The 16,577-nt window shown below is 42.3% G+C and overlaps 1 protein-coding gene across 2 annotated transcripts in view; it reads right to left on the bottom strand.

Annotated features, from left to right (window-relative positions):
• Positions 1 to 1,338: 1,338 nt before the first annotated feature.
• The window catches only part of LOC117518769 (lisH domain-containing protein ARMC9), a 139,800-nt gene continuing 124,561 nt past the window's right edge, over positions 1,339 to 16,577 (bottom strand). For both annotated transcript variants that reach the window (XM_034179997.1, XM_034179998.1), the window contains one exon: positions 1,339 to 1,905. The gene's annotated coding sequence lies outside the window, so the exon portion shown is untranslated. The remainder of the gene's footprint in view (positions 1,906 to 16,577) is intronic.

The raw sequence follows: 16,577 nt of genomic DNA, 5'->3' as shown, positions 1-16,577 counted from the left end.
CGGCGCGCGGCGCCGGCTGTGTCCCGACACACGGACCCGTCCGCACTTTCTTTCATTACAAAATCTCCTTTAACAGTGGAATGTCCGGATAAACTGCTGATCCCGACCTCTTCTGAAAGTTCTCTGTTCTGTCACGACGTCCTGGGTCAACAGAGGCTTAAATTTGGAAGCTTTCAGCTCGAAACAGTCAGACAGCGGTGGCTCAGGGCGCATCGCGACGTCCCGCTCCGTGGGCAGTCCTTAAAGCGACAGCAACAGTCCACAATCTCTCATCAGCCGTTAAAATTTTCACAGAAAACCAGCTGAATTTCTCGAATGGTGTCCACTTCGATGTGCCTCACAGTTTTTGAAAAAATTTTGATCAAGCAAAGCGTCAGTCTCTCAGGAAGTTCTCAGACAAAGAGATTCCGACGGGAGGGGTGGACCACTCCTCACTCAAAGCCAGCCCACAGGCGAATGACGTAACCGACAGGCGTGAAAAAACTCTCGCATGCCCACGAGGGTTCAAGCTTGTCTGATGTAATCGCACGTGATTCAAATCCATAGTTTTTGAAAAAAATAAAAAGGTCCGATACTTTTCTAACAGATCTCGTATATATATTCTATTTCTACCTCATTTTCTTATTTTATTGTATTGTTACAAGTATTATCATTGCTTATCCTTGCACACGCTGTTTGATGAACATTTTCCTCTACTCGCACCCATCTTTTGTGTTTGTCTTAAGAGCTGACGTAACTTGAACCCCCCCCTCCGGTGGAATTGAGTCAAAAAGGACATCCGGTGTAATACTTGTGCTAAATCAACATGCAGACCCACCTTGGATCTGCTGTAGTAACCACAAGGGAGCACCCAGAGGGACTTACTTTACTGTAAATGAGAAACACTATGAACATTAAAATCATGTCACATTTATTTAGAATCACCTCATGTCATCTGAAGAAAACCCTATTAAATGCACACAACAAAAACAAAATAGCACTGCATAAGTTTATACATGAGTACATTCCTCAAGACTTGCATTAATGGTACAATTAAACCACAATTAAAATACAACAGATTTTCAACAAAACACTAAATGTTTTGTAATATTTATTAATGGCATGCATAAAGTTGCACTAAGACTGACGTCATTCTTGTAAACTTTCCTGGAACATAAATAAAGCAGCTAATTTGATATAAACTTAGTTTTACATGACAAGTGAAGATGGTACAATTAATGCATTTAGATGTACACATCCTCCAGTTAAAATAAATAGATTTAAAAATATACAGTACACTGTGCAATTGTGAATTACAGAATGAAGACTGATCGCTGCTGGCTCGTTGCTGTGTTTTTAAAATGCAAACTCTCTTGGATGTTGGAAGTCTTATCCTACGGCATCATTGATTAAAACAAGTCGTGTTTTCAACAGAGAACTGAAGACGGCAGTGAATGTGAGTTAGCAATGTGGGAAAATGTTGGCGACCATCAGTCATGTAGTAGCAGACAAAGCAACAACATTTATTTCTGCACTGCTCCAACGAAGCGTTATAACACTACAGAGGGGTGTGACTCAGAATACAACCAGCCTTACAAATTAGTCTTATTCATTCAGTCAGGAAAAAGGAGCGTTTCAAGGCTATATGAGAGTCTACAGTCCACCGGGCTGAATGGCTGCAGAGGTGATTATTGCCCAATTTCATATCAAGTTACAGAGGAAGTCTGTGCTGCGGAAGAAAAAAAGTCACAATCCTACATATTGTTCCACGTCCTCCTCCTCCTCCTCCTGCTGAACCTCGACCGTCTCTGTTGACCCTGATGATAACCTGGGGGGGGATGATGTTACAGGAAGCTGGATGCTCCTGGTGAGATAAAGCCACTCCATGATGACAGCTCACTCTCCGACTCCTTTTTGACTGGCAGACTGAAGGAGGAGAGAGGAGGAAGAGGAAGGGTTGGAGGAATGTTGGGTGATAAAAAGGGATTTGAGGAGAAGAGAAGGTAGACAGCAAGTTACAGCAGCTACCACTTACAAGAGACACTATCTGCCTGTGAACCTCGCACCGCTGCTGAGGGCAGCAAGGGGTTCTTGTAATTGTCACTGTATGTTTGGATGCGCGTTACAACATCCACACGTCAGCAAAACTGAACATGTTGCTTCTTATCAAGTATTTGTTTTTTCTTGCATCTATCTGTCTCTATGGGTGAATCAGCATAACTCAGTAATACATTGTAGACACTTACACCATAGGTACCATAAGTAACCCTAAGAATCAATGAGCTGATGAGTATAGTGCATAAATTTTCAGGATGAAGTGGTTTGTTTGTGTGTGTGTGTGTGTGTGTGAGTGTGAGAGACAGAGACAGAGAGACAGAGAGAGAGAGAGAGAGAGAGAGAGAGAGAGAGAGAGAGAGAGAGAGAGAGAGAGAGAGAGAGAGAGCATTAACAATAAATAGACACTTAGTATACACGTGGGAGAGTAGATGAGCTGATTGGATTTTGCGGTTGATTGGACTTCATCCATCATTCAAGTTCTTTTTTCTATGAACACAATGACAATATACGAGGGCTGTCAATAAAGTAACGGTCCTTTTTATTTTTTTCAAAAACTATATGGATTTCACTCATATGTTTTTACGTCAGACATGCTTGAACCCTCGTGCGCATGCGTGAGTTTTTCCACGCCTGTGGGAAAAACTTTTCCTGTGCGGCGGCACAGGAAAAACACCTCCGTGTTGATAACCATTTGTAAAATCCAGGTGGCTTTTGATGGCTTTCAGTGGAGTGAGTATATGAGAAATTGTTTAACAGCAGGACATGTTCCAACTTGTCCTTAAGGCTTCCAACGGAGGTGTTTTTCCTGTGGCGGAGCGTCGCGGCGGCTGCGAGCCGACGCGCGGACCCGTCTGCACGTCTTTCATTAAAAAAATATCCTTTAACAGTGGAATATCCGGATAAAATGCTGAAACCGACTTCTTCTGAAACTTCTCTGTTCTCTCACGATGTCCTGGATCAATAGAGCCTGAAATGTGGAGGTTTTCAGCTTGAACAGGCTGACGACGGCGGCTGAGAGCCCTGCGCGACGTCTCGCACCGTGGGAAGTCCTTAAAGCGACAGAATCACCTCAAAATCTCTCATCAGCCGTTAAAATTTTCACTGAAAACCAGCTTAATTTTTCGAACCGTGTCCACTTCGATGTGTCTCACAGGTTTAGAAAAAAGTTTGATCAAACAACGTGCCAGTCTCTCAGCAACTTCTCAGACAAAGGAATTCCGACGAGGGGCTGGACGACTCCTCCCACAAGGAGTGCTCACAGGCGAATGACGTCACCGACAGGCGTGGAAAAACTCACGCATGCGCACGAGGGTTCAAGCATGTCTGACGTAAAAACATATGAATGAAATCCATATAGTTTTTGAAAAAAATAAAAAGGACCGTTACTTTATTGACAGCCCTCGTATAGCATTACTCTTCATCTATATTAAAATACAAATACAGTGGTCCCTCATTTATCGCGGGAGTTACTTTCTAAAAATAACCCGCGATAAGCGAAATCCGCGAAGTAGTCAGTGCTATTTTTTTGCAATTATTATAGATGTTTTAAGGCTGTAAAACCCCTCACTACACACTTTATACGCCAGATTTGGCACAGCTCTGCACAGTAGACAGGAGGGCGGTGTGAGTGGCCTGCTGCAGCGCTTGCCGAGCCCACAGACTCAGTAAGCGCATCGGAAGCAGTGAGAGCAATCGCGGTGATGCCATCCGGTGCCGTGACTGGCCCGCCTGATAAGGACACAATGTGCTGTTAAAAAAAAAAGCATGCAAAATTGCACAAAAAAAAAAGAGGCCACGAAAGGTGAACCGTGTTATAGCGAGGGACCACTGTATATACTCACCAATCCACCATAATATCAAATCACATCCTCTATTCCACAAGGGGTACAAGTGTCCACCATGAGGTACCACACACACTTTCCTTTGATTTACTGTTTTGAATCTGGATCACCATTGCAAATCTGGCTCTTCGGTACTCCCCAAATGTACCTACGGTGTATCAACTGTCTAAAATAAATAAATAAACATTAAAAGTTGTGTACGAACATCTGGTTGTATAAATTCATCTTGGCTGTAGAATCAAAGTGCACAGTGACAGCCCAGATCCTTTCTGTGCAGTTTGCATGTTCTCCCCCTGTTGGTAATCCAATAACTGACACCATTTTTACCCAAGGCCACCACAATATGGCCATCAGGTATTGTGAAGGCTTTGCGTCCGTCTGTGCTCAGCATAGGTCCAGTCCTATTAATGCCAGAGTCTTCAAATTCAAATTATTTTGTAATCTGATAACACCTCTGGAGTGATTTACAAGACATTTCGTTGACGTTAACATGGTAAGGTCACTGGTTGGTCTAGCTAGCTGATAACGCTGTTTTGTTTGTATGAAAATATAACATCTTTCTGATATATTATATAAAAGCTAGTGAGAAACACTTGTAAAACTGAAAATGCTGTTTTTGTAACTTGATAACACCTCTGAATGAATGAATGAATTTGTTTGGCACACAGGTCAAAAACAACAAAAAACATACCACGAAAGAGAGAAATAAATAGTCCAATAATACACCCATGTGCCCAAAAGTGCCCATGTGTTAGATTTGTAGGTGTTTCCCCAAACTTCAATACAGTGGGTCATGTATGTAACAAGTAATGAGGGATATAAAGTTTGGATGGACATGGACTAACAACTGCCCACTGCGACGTGCATGTATCTGTTTGCTGTTATCAAGTGTGCATAAATAAAAACATGTATCACTGTGGCGACGTACTGCAGTGAGTGAGCGCATGCACAGTGTGCACATGGACAGGCTGCTCCCAGGTTGAAATGGACCGTCAGATCAGAACACGCAGCAGGCAATCTCAGTGTCACGTTACCCACATGAGCTGTGTTCCACATGGAAAGGTGTCCTGCGGTGCGTCGTCCACAAAACACGCGTGTGCAGCCGGTTGGAGACGCGCCAGCAGATGTGGCCATGAATGAGACGAGTGAACTGCTTCTGATTCATGTCATTTCAAGACTCTATGGTTGTGACCATGGGAACAGAACAGATTATATTTGTATTGCTCACTTGATAAATGTGGTGTTTTTATATGGTGTGTGATTTAAATTTTTTTTGTAATACTTCCATGTCCTTCCTGATATGAGACAGATTCCCACAGCTTTCAAAGAACAGCTTCGTAGCTCAGTGGTAAAGTCTCTGACTGGTAATTAGAGCTTTTGGATGGCGCAGGTTCACATCCAGTAGGTTGTATGTTTTTTTTGTTTTTTTGTTTTTTTATTTCTTCCACATAAGCGGCGTGATGTGGTTCCACAGGTACCGGCTGGGTTTTTTAAATTTATTCCACATAAGCGGCACTTGATAAATGCAGCTTTCAAAGAACAGCTCCATAGCTCAGTGGAAAAGTCTCTGACTGACAATCAAAGCTTTTGGATGGTGCAGGTTTGCATCCAGTGGGTCGTATGTATTTTTTTTCTTTCTTCCACATAAGCGGCACAATGTAGTCCCACAGGTACCGGCTGGTTTTTTATATTTCCTCCACATAAGAGGTGCAACGTGCCGCACCTGGCATTGTGTGTTCCTGCCCGAAAGACACTGGCATGTGCACAAACTCTCGCACCGGGTTTGTGCACGCCTGCCCGTCGGTGTGATGTTTCGTGGTGCACTAATTTAGAACTGTTTCGCTGTTTTCGTCCAATCGCAGTCTAAACTTCGCACTATGTGTGAAGGGGCCCTTAGTATAGCATTATATAGCATGAAAATTTCAATATTCTTGAGCTACCTCTAAAAATGAAATTTATACAAACAAAATTTTACACAGCATGGTTTCTCATCAATTGGAAACTATTCATGGGGTCAGAGTATTAAATTTAAAAAATGTGCAAAATAAGGACCACACTAATGTGCACTGTGGACTCTACCAAGAGAACACCACAAAATTACCATCAAGAAATACACAGAGACATCTGATCAACACTAAAAGTGTCTGAAGTACATAAGGAGGTGTTTGTGGTGAGGGGAACTTGAAACAGAAAACCTTACTTGCATGAGAACAGCACTGCCACAAGAGTGGAAGCTTTCGTTTCAAGACTGCAGTATGCACATGGAAAAGTCTGACTGCTGCTATGACGCACATGGAGCCTTGCAGCTCAGAGTGACTGAATGAGAAGGATCAATCAAGCAGGTGATGCATCAGCTCTCAATAAACTAACAAAAAGGTCAATTTGTTGTGGCTTTCCAAATAGAGCTTGATATAAACATGTCCCTAAAGCGGTAGGAACTGATCAGGAAGTCCTTTCAATTTGAAAGATAAGGATTTAATTCTGTTATTTGCATCTTTAACCCACTATAGTTACTATAGTTGGAAGCTACACAGCACAAGTGGGTGGAGGAACACCACAAATTGCAATGGCACAGTTATGTTTAATTTACATAAATTTATTATGGCTTCCAAAATTCCAGAAGAAACTTTTTTTTTGCCATAAACCAAGTGCAAAGCAAGCAATTTCAGAGCCTTCGAAGTTTACAATATATCAGGCAGTTTTTTAATTCAACATTTTAAATGGAGAATTTGTTAATTTGCATAACTCCAATATGGCTGTCTACGTCCTTTGAAATGACTTATTTGACCATTTTAACTTCAATACAAACATCTGATTTGTTTACAGGGTCCCGGGAGCAGCTGTGTTAGACCAAAAGCAACCATTTAGGATAATCTCTATCTCTTGATATATATATGACAGTGTCAGCTGCTGAGGTGTGACTGAACATGACTGGATCCAACTTGGGCACTCTGAGTGTCCCTATTGAAATAATTAGGGATTCTGAAGAGGTGTGGGTTGAACTCATGGCTATGTCATTGGAAAGATCCATTGATATGCATGCTGTCTACACTGGAACTTTTGAGCTTGAGAACTCGCCTTGCTGGAGGATGGATCATCTTGAGGAGAAGTTGGTGGTACATCTGGGTTTGGGTAAGACATGGGAGAATTCTTGCCTCATGGACTTAACTGGAAACAGTATAACCCCATATATACTAAAATCTGTTTAACTTGGACTCTAACTGGTTGTTAAGCTGGAACGTTTCTGACATGTGCATGTTATGTCATTCTTGTGCCTTTTGTTTTGTTTGTAAGCCCATGGCAGATGGTCATCACACAAAGTCGTCTGCTTGAGGTTTCCTTCTGTATTCAAAAAGTTTTTCTTTGCTACTGCCGCTAATGTGCTCATTCATAGGGTCATCAGTAAGGTCTTCACCACATCTCTCCAACCCCTCTAATGGAGGTTTTTAACTCTCCCTACTCCACCCAGAACTAATTAAACCAGCCATGTGTGCTCAGTCAATCACGAGCTGGGAAACACCGGAGTTCACTGATCAGGTGTGAGCAGAGCAAGTAGACAAGGAAAACATGCAGGGAAAGTGATCTTCAGGAGCAGGATCGGAGAGCCTCTGTCTAGACCTTTTTTTTTCCCCAGTATTCATTTCCAAAAACATAGACAACAACAAAACAGACATCTCTTTATCAAGTTCAGATTTTTTTTTGTTTTTTGCTCAAATCAAAAATGGAAAAGATAGATAACAAGTACTTATATCCCATTTTGTTTTGTTTTTTCATTTAACACAAGTGAAGAGGACACTGACAGCCCCCCAGGTTGAAAGAGACTGTCAGGTCAGAACATGCAGAGGGCGATCTGACTGTCACGTCACCCACTTGAGCTCTGTTCCATATGACGCGCTGTCTGTGCTGTGGTGCGCTGTCCACAAGACACGCATGTTGGGCAGAACACGCACGCAGCCGACTAGACACACCTGACCAGTAGATGTGGACATGATCAGAGCACACTGCTTCTCATTCATGTCATTTCATGACTGTATGTCAGTGACCATGGGTCATTACCAGAGGAACAGACGGATCATGTTTGTATTGCTCGCTTGATAAATGCAGTGTTTTTATATGATGTGGGATTTTAAATTTTTTTTTTGTAATACTTTCATGTCATTCCTGATATGAGGCAGCTTCACGCAGCTTTCAAGCGGCGCAATGTGGTCCCACATGTACTGGCTGGTTTTTATTTTTTTAATTTATTCCACATAAGTGGCATGATGTGGTTTCATACGTACCAGCTGGTTTTTATTTTTTTAATTTATTCCACATAAGTGGCATGATGTGGTTTCATACGTACCAGCTGGTTTTTATTTCTTCCACATCACCGGCGCCATGCGGTGCACCTGGCACCGTTCTTGCTCAATGGACAACAGCGCATGCACGAACGCTCGCACTCAGTTCGTGCATGCCTACCTGTCGGCGCAGTGTTTCGTGCACTAATTTCGAACTGTTTCACGCTGTTAAGCCGTTTTCGTCCAAACGCCGTCCAAATTTTGCACAATGTATGAAGGGGCCATTAACGTGACTGGATGCCACACCCACACAATATAACAATATGTGATGCCAATTTATGATTCCTGCTGTGCTCCATTGTTGGCGAGCTATAAATCACGCAGCCTGGCTGCAGCTCCTCAGCGCTCTCATCTCCTTATGAGTTCTCTCACGACTGAAAGTCCTTCAACTCCTGCTCACAGACCGACTGCCAGGTAGAGGACATGTCCATATTCAGTGTCCTCACGGAGGACATCTACACGTCTCCTCATGGAGGACATCTCTATGTCCACTCACAGACGGATCGCACGCACGTGATCGTCGGCTGCAGCTCCGCAGTTACAGGAAGAAACTCAAAGAGAAATCAGAGCACACACCTGCAGCACGGCACAAGAAGAAAGACAAACTGGAAGAGAAATCAGAGCGCACACCTACTCATTACAGTCTGGCTCTCACCTTAAGTTTCTCCCCTTGCTGCGCGCAACTGACGCAGACATTCCTGCGTTAGTAGATACACAGCATATACGTACAACTGTATGCAGGCCTGGTGTGAAAGGGGGTTAAGGGAGACACCAGCCACTCTTCTAAGGAAGCAAATTTCGGCCGCTTGTACCCGTGATCTAATTCTCTCAGTCATGACCCAACCCTCATGACCATAGGTGAGAGTAGGAATGAAGATTGACCAGTAGATGAGCACTTCGCCTTTTGGATCAGCTCCCTTTTCATCACAACAGTATGGTAGAGCAAATGCAAAACCATCCCTGCTGTGCCGAATCTCCAGGCAATCTCACTGTCCTTCACTTGGGGGCAAGGCTGCATATCGGAGTAGGCATCCATCGGTTTCCTATTGAAAACCTTGGCCTCTGATTTAGAGGAGCTGATCCTCATCCCAGCCGCTTCACACTCAACTGCGAATCGATCCAGTGAGCGTTGGCGGTCACAGGCCGATGAAACCAACAGGACCACATCATCTGCAAAAAGCAGTGATGAGACCCTGAGTCCACCAAACTGGAAACCCTCCTCCCCTCGACATCCTGTCCATGAATATCACAAACAGGATTGGTGACAAGTCGCAGCCATGGCGGAGGCCAACCCCCACCGGAAAAGATTCCGAGTTACTGCCGAGCACCCAAACACAGCTCTCGCTTTGGATGGCCCTCAGAAGGGATCCCCTCACTCCATATATATATATATCAATCAATCAATCAATTTTATTTATATAGCGCCAAATCACAACAAACAGTTGCCCCAAGGCGCTTTATAATGTAAGGCAAGGCCATACAATAATTACGTAAAAACCCCAACGGTCAAAACGACCCCCTGTGAGCAAGCACTTGGCGACAGTGGGAAGGAAAAACTCCCTTTTAACAGGAAGAAACCTCCAGCAGAACCAGGCTCAGGGAGGGGCAGTCTTCTGCTGGGACTGGTTGGGGGTGAGTGAGAGAACCAGGAAAAAGACATGCTGTGGAGGGGAGCAGAGATCAATCACTAATGATTAAATGCAGAGTGGTGCATACAGAGCAAAAAGAGAAAGAAAGAAAGAAACACTCATTGCATCATGGGAACCCCCCAGCAGTCTAAGTCTATAGCAGCATAACTAAGGGATGGTTCAGGGTCACCTGATCCAGCCCTAACTATAAGCTTTAGCAAAAAGGAAAGTTTTAAGCCTAATCTTAAAAGTAGAGAGGGTGTCTGTCTCCCTGATCCGAATTGGGAGCTGGTTCCACAGGAGAGGAGCCTGAAAGCTGAAGGCTCTGCCTCCCATTCTACTCTTACAAACCCTAGGAACTACAAGTAAGCCTGCAGTCTGAGAGCGAAGCGCTCTATTGGGGTGATATGGTACTATGAGGTCCCTAAGATAAGATGGGACCTGATTATTCAAAACCTTATAAGTAAGAAGAAGAATTTTAAATTCTATTCTAGAATTAACAGGAAGCCAATGAAGAGAGGCCAATATGGGTGAGATATGCTCTCTCCTTCTAGTCCCCGTTAGTACTCTAGCTGCAGCATTTTGAATTAACTGAAGGCTTTTCAGGGAACTTTTAGGACAACCTGATAATAATGAATTACAATAGTCCAGCCTAGAGGAAATAAATGCATTAATTAGTTTTTCAGCATCACTCTGAGACAAGACCTTTCTAATTTTAGAGATATTGCGTAAATGCGAAAAAGCAGTCCTATATATTTGTTTAATATGCGCTTTGAATGACATATCCTGATCAAAAATGACTCCAAGATTTCTCACAGTATTACTAGAGGTCAGGGTAATGCCATCCAGAGTAAGGATCTGGTTAGACACCATGTTTCTAAGATTTGTGGGGCCAAGTACAATAACTTCAGTTTTATCTGAGTTTAAAAGCAGGAAATTAGAGGTCATCCATGTCTTTATGTCTGTAAGACAATCCTGCAGTTTAGCTAATTGGTGTGTGTCATCTGGCATTATGGATAGATAAAGCTGGGTATCATCTGTGTAACAATGAAAATTTAAGCAATGCCGTCTAATAATACTGCCTAAGGGAAGCATCTTCAACCGCTTATCTGAGATCGGGTCACGGGGCAACAGCTCTAGCAGGGGACCCCAGACTTCCCTCTCCCGTTGACCACCTCTGACTGGGGGATCCCGAGACGTTCCCAGGCCAGTGTGAACATATAATCTCTCCAACTAGTCCTGGGTCTTCCCCGGGGTCTCCTTCCAGGTGGACGTGCCTGGAACACCTCCTTAGAAAGGCGGCCAGGAGGCATCCTTACCAGAACATACGTCCTGGTAAGGACATGTGTTTTTGAAATTTACAATTTATCTTTAGGTCCATTGTATTAATACAGTATGTCATAATGAAAGAAAAACTGTAAAGTCACACAGGTGAGGGTGTGCTGAAAAAAAAAGACACCAAACAAAGCAAAGTAAACAGCTTTTTAAAGGTAAATTATGAAGGTAAAACCAACGGTAGTCAAAAACAGCCAATTATACCCTGGGCCCAGAGGGTTAAACGGAGTAGTCCTAGTTAGTACAGCTTGAAACTTGAGTTTGTTCCATCAGGGTAAAGTTTGAAGCATAAACAGTATTTGTTGCCTTTCTGGCTGAAAATGCAGCCGGGCGCAGTTTAAAGCCTTGGTCCCACCGAATAATAAGCCATGAATAATGAGCCACGCATGGGTGTGTAGTGATTATTTAAAGAATGACCCACGTTTCATCTATCGCGTATCCACTAATCAATAAAAACGTGGGTCATTCTTCAAATAATCACTACACCCCCATGCGTGGCTCATTATTCATGGCTTATTATTCGGTGGGACAGTGGCTTTACTTCCTATTTTCTTTTTCAAGTGGGTTGCCAGGTATGCACTTTATAAGTCAGCCAGTTGCCAGGTCTGTACTTTATAAGCCAGCCTGATAGGAGGCATGCCAGAGAAAGCCATTTCAACCAGTTTTGCACTTTTTCTGGATCATAATGAACGGTGTGCTGTGGAACAGGGGTGTAAAGGACCTTGCTCTAGTGACCTTAGTGATTTTCCTGTCTGACAGGTAATCAATCCTATGGCCTGCTGGTCTAACCTCTAGATCATCACATCCTTTCCCAGGTGAATTATGCTATGATTTGGTGGTGTATAAATTAACAGAACTGAAATCAGTATATTAGCAGCATGTCCACTCACAAGAGAACAGTCGATATCTATCTGCCTTGTGAGAGGAGCAAGTCATTGTTGAGGAGCTCGTCTTTGCCAGAGAATCTGATGACTTTACAGTAAGGCCTACATCTTTAGCAGTCATTACTGGAATGAGGTTTGAACCACATAGCTTCTAACCCGTCAGTGGTCGGTGTATCAAATCCTCTCAACGTCTGTACTTGCTGTTTAAAATCTAAAGCTGTGGTGCCAGGATGCTGCAGAAGCAACATCTGAGACTGAACACAGGAAATACTTCAACCTACTTCCTAGAAAACATTTTTTTCCTGCCTCAAAAGGTTCAAGGTGCCTCATTATTGGTTTCCATTGTACAGACTCATAAGTGCACGTTCTCCAGCCAAACACTCTTGATGTTGTCACAATTCATTACTGCATGGGTTAGAAGGATGTTCTCACAGATGTGCATTTACAATCTGTTGTTTTTCACCACAGGTGCTGGAACACGAATCTAGGTACCATCTACTGTAGTGTGTTCCCAGGAAAAGTCAATAACACAGGTGCATGGCAGCAAGAGAACCATCAAGGCAGAGTGATCAACTGAAGCACTGTACTGCTGTTTGAAAGAGAAACCCTGTATGCTGAACATCAAACCACCATGTGCTTTTTGGGCCAGAACCTTCAAAATGCAAGGATACTGAAGAACAAGATTAATATCTGTGAGGCAACTGGCGTAAACCTTTTTTTGGCCAACCAAGATGGGAAGCATGTTTCAATGATGTCAGCTACAAAGCTTCTCCTAGCATCCCCTCTGCCATGCTTTGATTTTCAACCATTTCAACCTAGGAATTTGCTTCACAGGTTGATGATGATTTCTTAATGTTTGAAATTAAGAGTGCTAACCACGTTTTCAATGTGCTGCCCATGATAGTTGGGGACATCAAACTAAATGAGGACCTTTATTACAAACACATTTAAACACCATACAATAAAATAACCAGTCCTCAGAAGTCTATTTATACTCATTTGGAAAATGTGTAAAAATGAAATTCATACACATTCTAATACGTACAGATGGTGCTAAAATAGCTAACCCTTCAGATGGAAACAGATTTACTAATTCATTCATTCATTTTCTGAACCTGCTTAATAGGGAGCCACTCAATATTATGGCCAAAAAACATTTCAACATTTTCCAGGTCCCACCCCCTATTTTTGTTCTTTTTATGAACCACATTAACTGCTACAAGTGCTACAAGTTTCACATATACAATATTTACAGTAGCTCAATGAACTGAAGTGTTTCCTATACCATGTAATATAATTTTCACTCAACTGACCATTCTGGCTATGAAAGTGGACTAGATGTGGAGTTCATAGTGTCAGCTGTCAATCCAGTTAAGGCTGATATCATTTGCTTCATTCAGCAACAACTAAGAGTTCCATCACAGAGCTCGATGATGCCATCGAGCTCGATGATGGCAAAGCTCATATGCAGTCTGAAGACATACATCTTTCATTACCAGTTACGAATGACTGCACGTGAATTCTCATCTCTTGGCCATTTCAACACATTTGTAATAAAGGTGTACCTCAAGGCCTGGTTTGCACGCATGTGTGCGTCATCTGCTCCACAAATGATTTGCAGCTACTGCGTGAGCTGGACAGCTACAAGAGGACAAATGAAGCTCTTGCAAAAGCTGCAGTGGAGTCATTCTCTGGATAGTGCATTGTAACATTTTCAGTCATTTTTTTGTGTTAATCTATTTTCATTCAAAAAGCACTTAAGTTCTGAAGTAACTGCTAGCAGCTGCTAGTCTTCATATTAGGCATTTCTACAATATTCTTATGTTTACGTTAAAACAACTGTTATTTATCATATCCAAATTTTTCCAAAAATGACAAAACTTGGATGCTGTTTATAATACATCCAAATATTGTCAGCTTTTTTCTTTTAACAATTCGGGGGGGGGGGGGGGGGGGGGGGGGTGTGATAAAAATTTGAAACTTTATTTTTGAGTGGCACCTTACTGCTTAATCTTGTCAACGGTCACAGGAACCCTATCCTCAAGGTCACTGGGCGAGAGACAATGCCGCACCCTGGACAGGCTGTGAGTCTATCGCAGGACCAATGCATGGAGACAAAGACATTCATACTTAAACTTACGGCCAATTTCAGTTTCCATTTCACCTAACCTGTATGTGTTTGGAAGTGGGAGGAAGCTGGAGCACCCAGAGAGAATCCAGGCAAACGCGAGGAGAACATGAAAACTGTACACAGAAAAGGCGAGATCAAATTTGAACCTGGGACCTTCTGATTGTGCAGCAACAGTGCTAACCACTAAGCCACCCTAATCATTCAGTTTGGGATTCGTGCACCTACTCCCACAAATGTGAAAACTTAATTTTCCTGCCACATATCTACAAGAGCAAATCACCAAATCCGGGAGGAGCTCTGTCACGTGCAAGCTGCTGTGACGCCTGCCCCTCATGACCAAGGCTATGATAAAAAACAACTAACATTTTGTGTTTCCCTACTCTTCACCCAGACCCCACCAAGCAGCAAATATATTTAATAAGGAAATGACAGTAAACAGAAAATGCATTCGACTGAAAATAAATTGGAGAGATAGTGGTGCATGAAACAAAAGCAACGCTGGAACCTATCAGTAAAATCTGCAGAGTGGAATCTGACAGTTAAACAATTAGAACGGGTGGGTTTTTTTTACCCACTCTGTGTGTGTTTGTTGCCATGTAAGCAGACATGCAATTCAGCATTTTATTTAATTATTTATTTATTTTTCAGCCCATGGATGCCAGACCTCAAAAGTACAACACTCATAAGAGGATATGCAGCCTTTGTCTGGCCCTTAGGTCCAATTACAGGCTTTATGGTGAGTGAATCCGATATAACCGCCGGAGGTTATTGCTTATCAAAAGTAGTAAAGATGCGGAAGAGCATGGATAGATGTTATCACCCAAAACCAGGAGCAAAATAGAATTGTCGGGCCAGCTGCCCTGCTCTGACTCACATGCTATGCCTAAAAACTAAACCTGACGGCAGCTAAGTAAATGTACATATGACCATTATGGCTGTAACAATACAATTAGGTGGCAATCTGACTCAACGTTCAGTATTTACCCAAAGTATTTTCACAAGGTCTCAATATAATCAAACCTCATGGTGTATACCTCTTTACACAAAAAAATACACAAACTGTTTTGAGTATACTCCCAGGGCAACCCCAAACATACTTTTCTGAGCATCAGCCTTTTGCAGGCCAACTGACAAAGCAACAGCTCAACATAGCAAGTTATTATTAGGGGGACCTTGCTGCCCTGCAGGATTTTAAACCATGACGGCATTGTGTGTTCCTAATGTAATCTTTGTGACTGTGGTCCCAGCTCTCTTCAGGTTATTGAGCAGGTCCTCCTGTGTAGTTCTGGGCTTTCTCTGAATCATCCTTACCCCACAAGGCAAGATCTTGCACAAAGCTCCAGACCGAGGAAGACTGACAGTCATCTTGTGTTTCTTCCATTTTCTAATAATTGCGCCAACAGTTGTTGCCTTCTCACCAAGCTGCTTAGCTATTGTCCTGTAGTCCAACCATAGCCTTGTGCAGGTCTACAATTTTGTCCCTATTCTCCTTAGACAGCTTTTTGGTCTTGGCCCTGGTGGACAGGTTGGAGTGTGATTGATTGAGTGTGTGAACAGATGTCTTTTATAGAGGTAACAAGTTCAAACAGGTGCCATTAATACAGGTAAAGAGTGCAGAATAGGAGGGCTTCTTAAAGAAGAACTAACAGGTCTGTGAGAGCCAGAATTCTTAGATGATCAAATACTTATTTCATGCAATAAAATGCAAATTAATTATTTAAAAATCATACAATGCGAGTGTCATTCTCCTCAAAACAAGTCATTTAGTGATTACAATTACTCCCAAACTGTAAAATTATGGTAAAAAGGTTGTATAGGTCCTCTTTAAAATGGCAGTCACTGAAAATAAAATCCTAACAAACTTTGTAGGGCAACAGCAACAACTATTTTGGCTATCAATTCATCTGAAAAACATCTTTCAGTGTTTCACAAACCCAAGATGACATTCTCAAATGTTTCTGAAGTATGTTAACCCCCAAAACGTGAATCACCTGCAAATCGTGAATTAGCCGCAAACTGTTTTTTTTTATATATATTTATTTCATTCATTTAAAAGAAAAACAGAAAAGCAGAAATAACAAAACATTACAAACCACTGAATGAAAAGGAGCAGATTGGAAGAACAAGTCTTATAACTCTTATAAACTGTTAATTGTATAACGTGAATACTGAAAAAAATATCTCCCAAAATGTGAACGCGAGTCTCGCGATTTTGCAAGTTCTCCCACTTAGAAATCATAGAGAGGTCTGAAATTTTCATCTTAGGTGCATGTCCACTGTGAGAGACATAATCTAAAAAAATATCCGGAATTCACAATGTATGATTTTTTAATAATTTATTTGTATGTTACTGCTGCAAATAAGTATCTGAACACCTGTGAAAA

Source organism: Thalassophryne amazonica, chromosome 10, assembly GCF_902500255.1.
Source record: "Thalassophryne amazonica chromosome 10, fThaAma1.1, whole genome shotgun sequence".
In the NCBI taxonomy this organism is placed as follows: Eukaryota; Metazoa; Chordata; class Actinopteri; order Batrachoidiformes; family Batrachoididae; genus Thalassophryne; species Thalassophryne amazonica.
The sequence above is the reverse complement of the archived record's forward strand: the minus strand, read 5'-3'. Positions and strand labels throughout refer to the sequence as shown.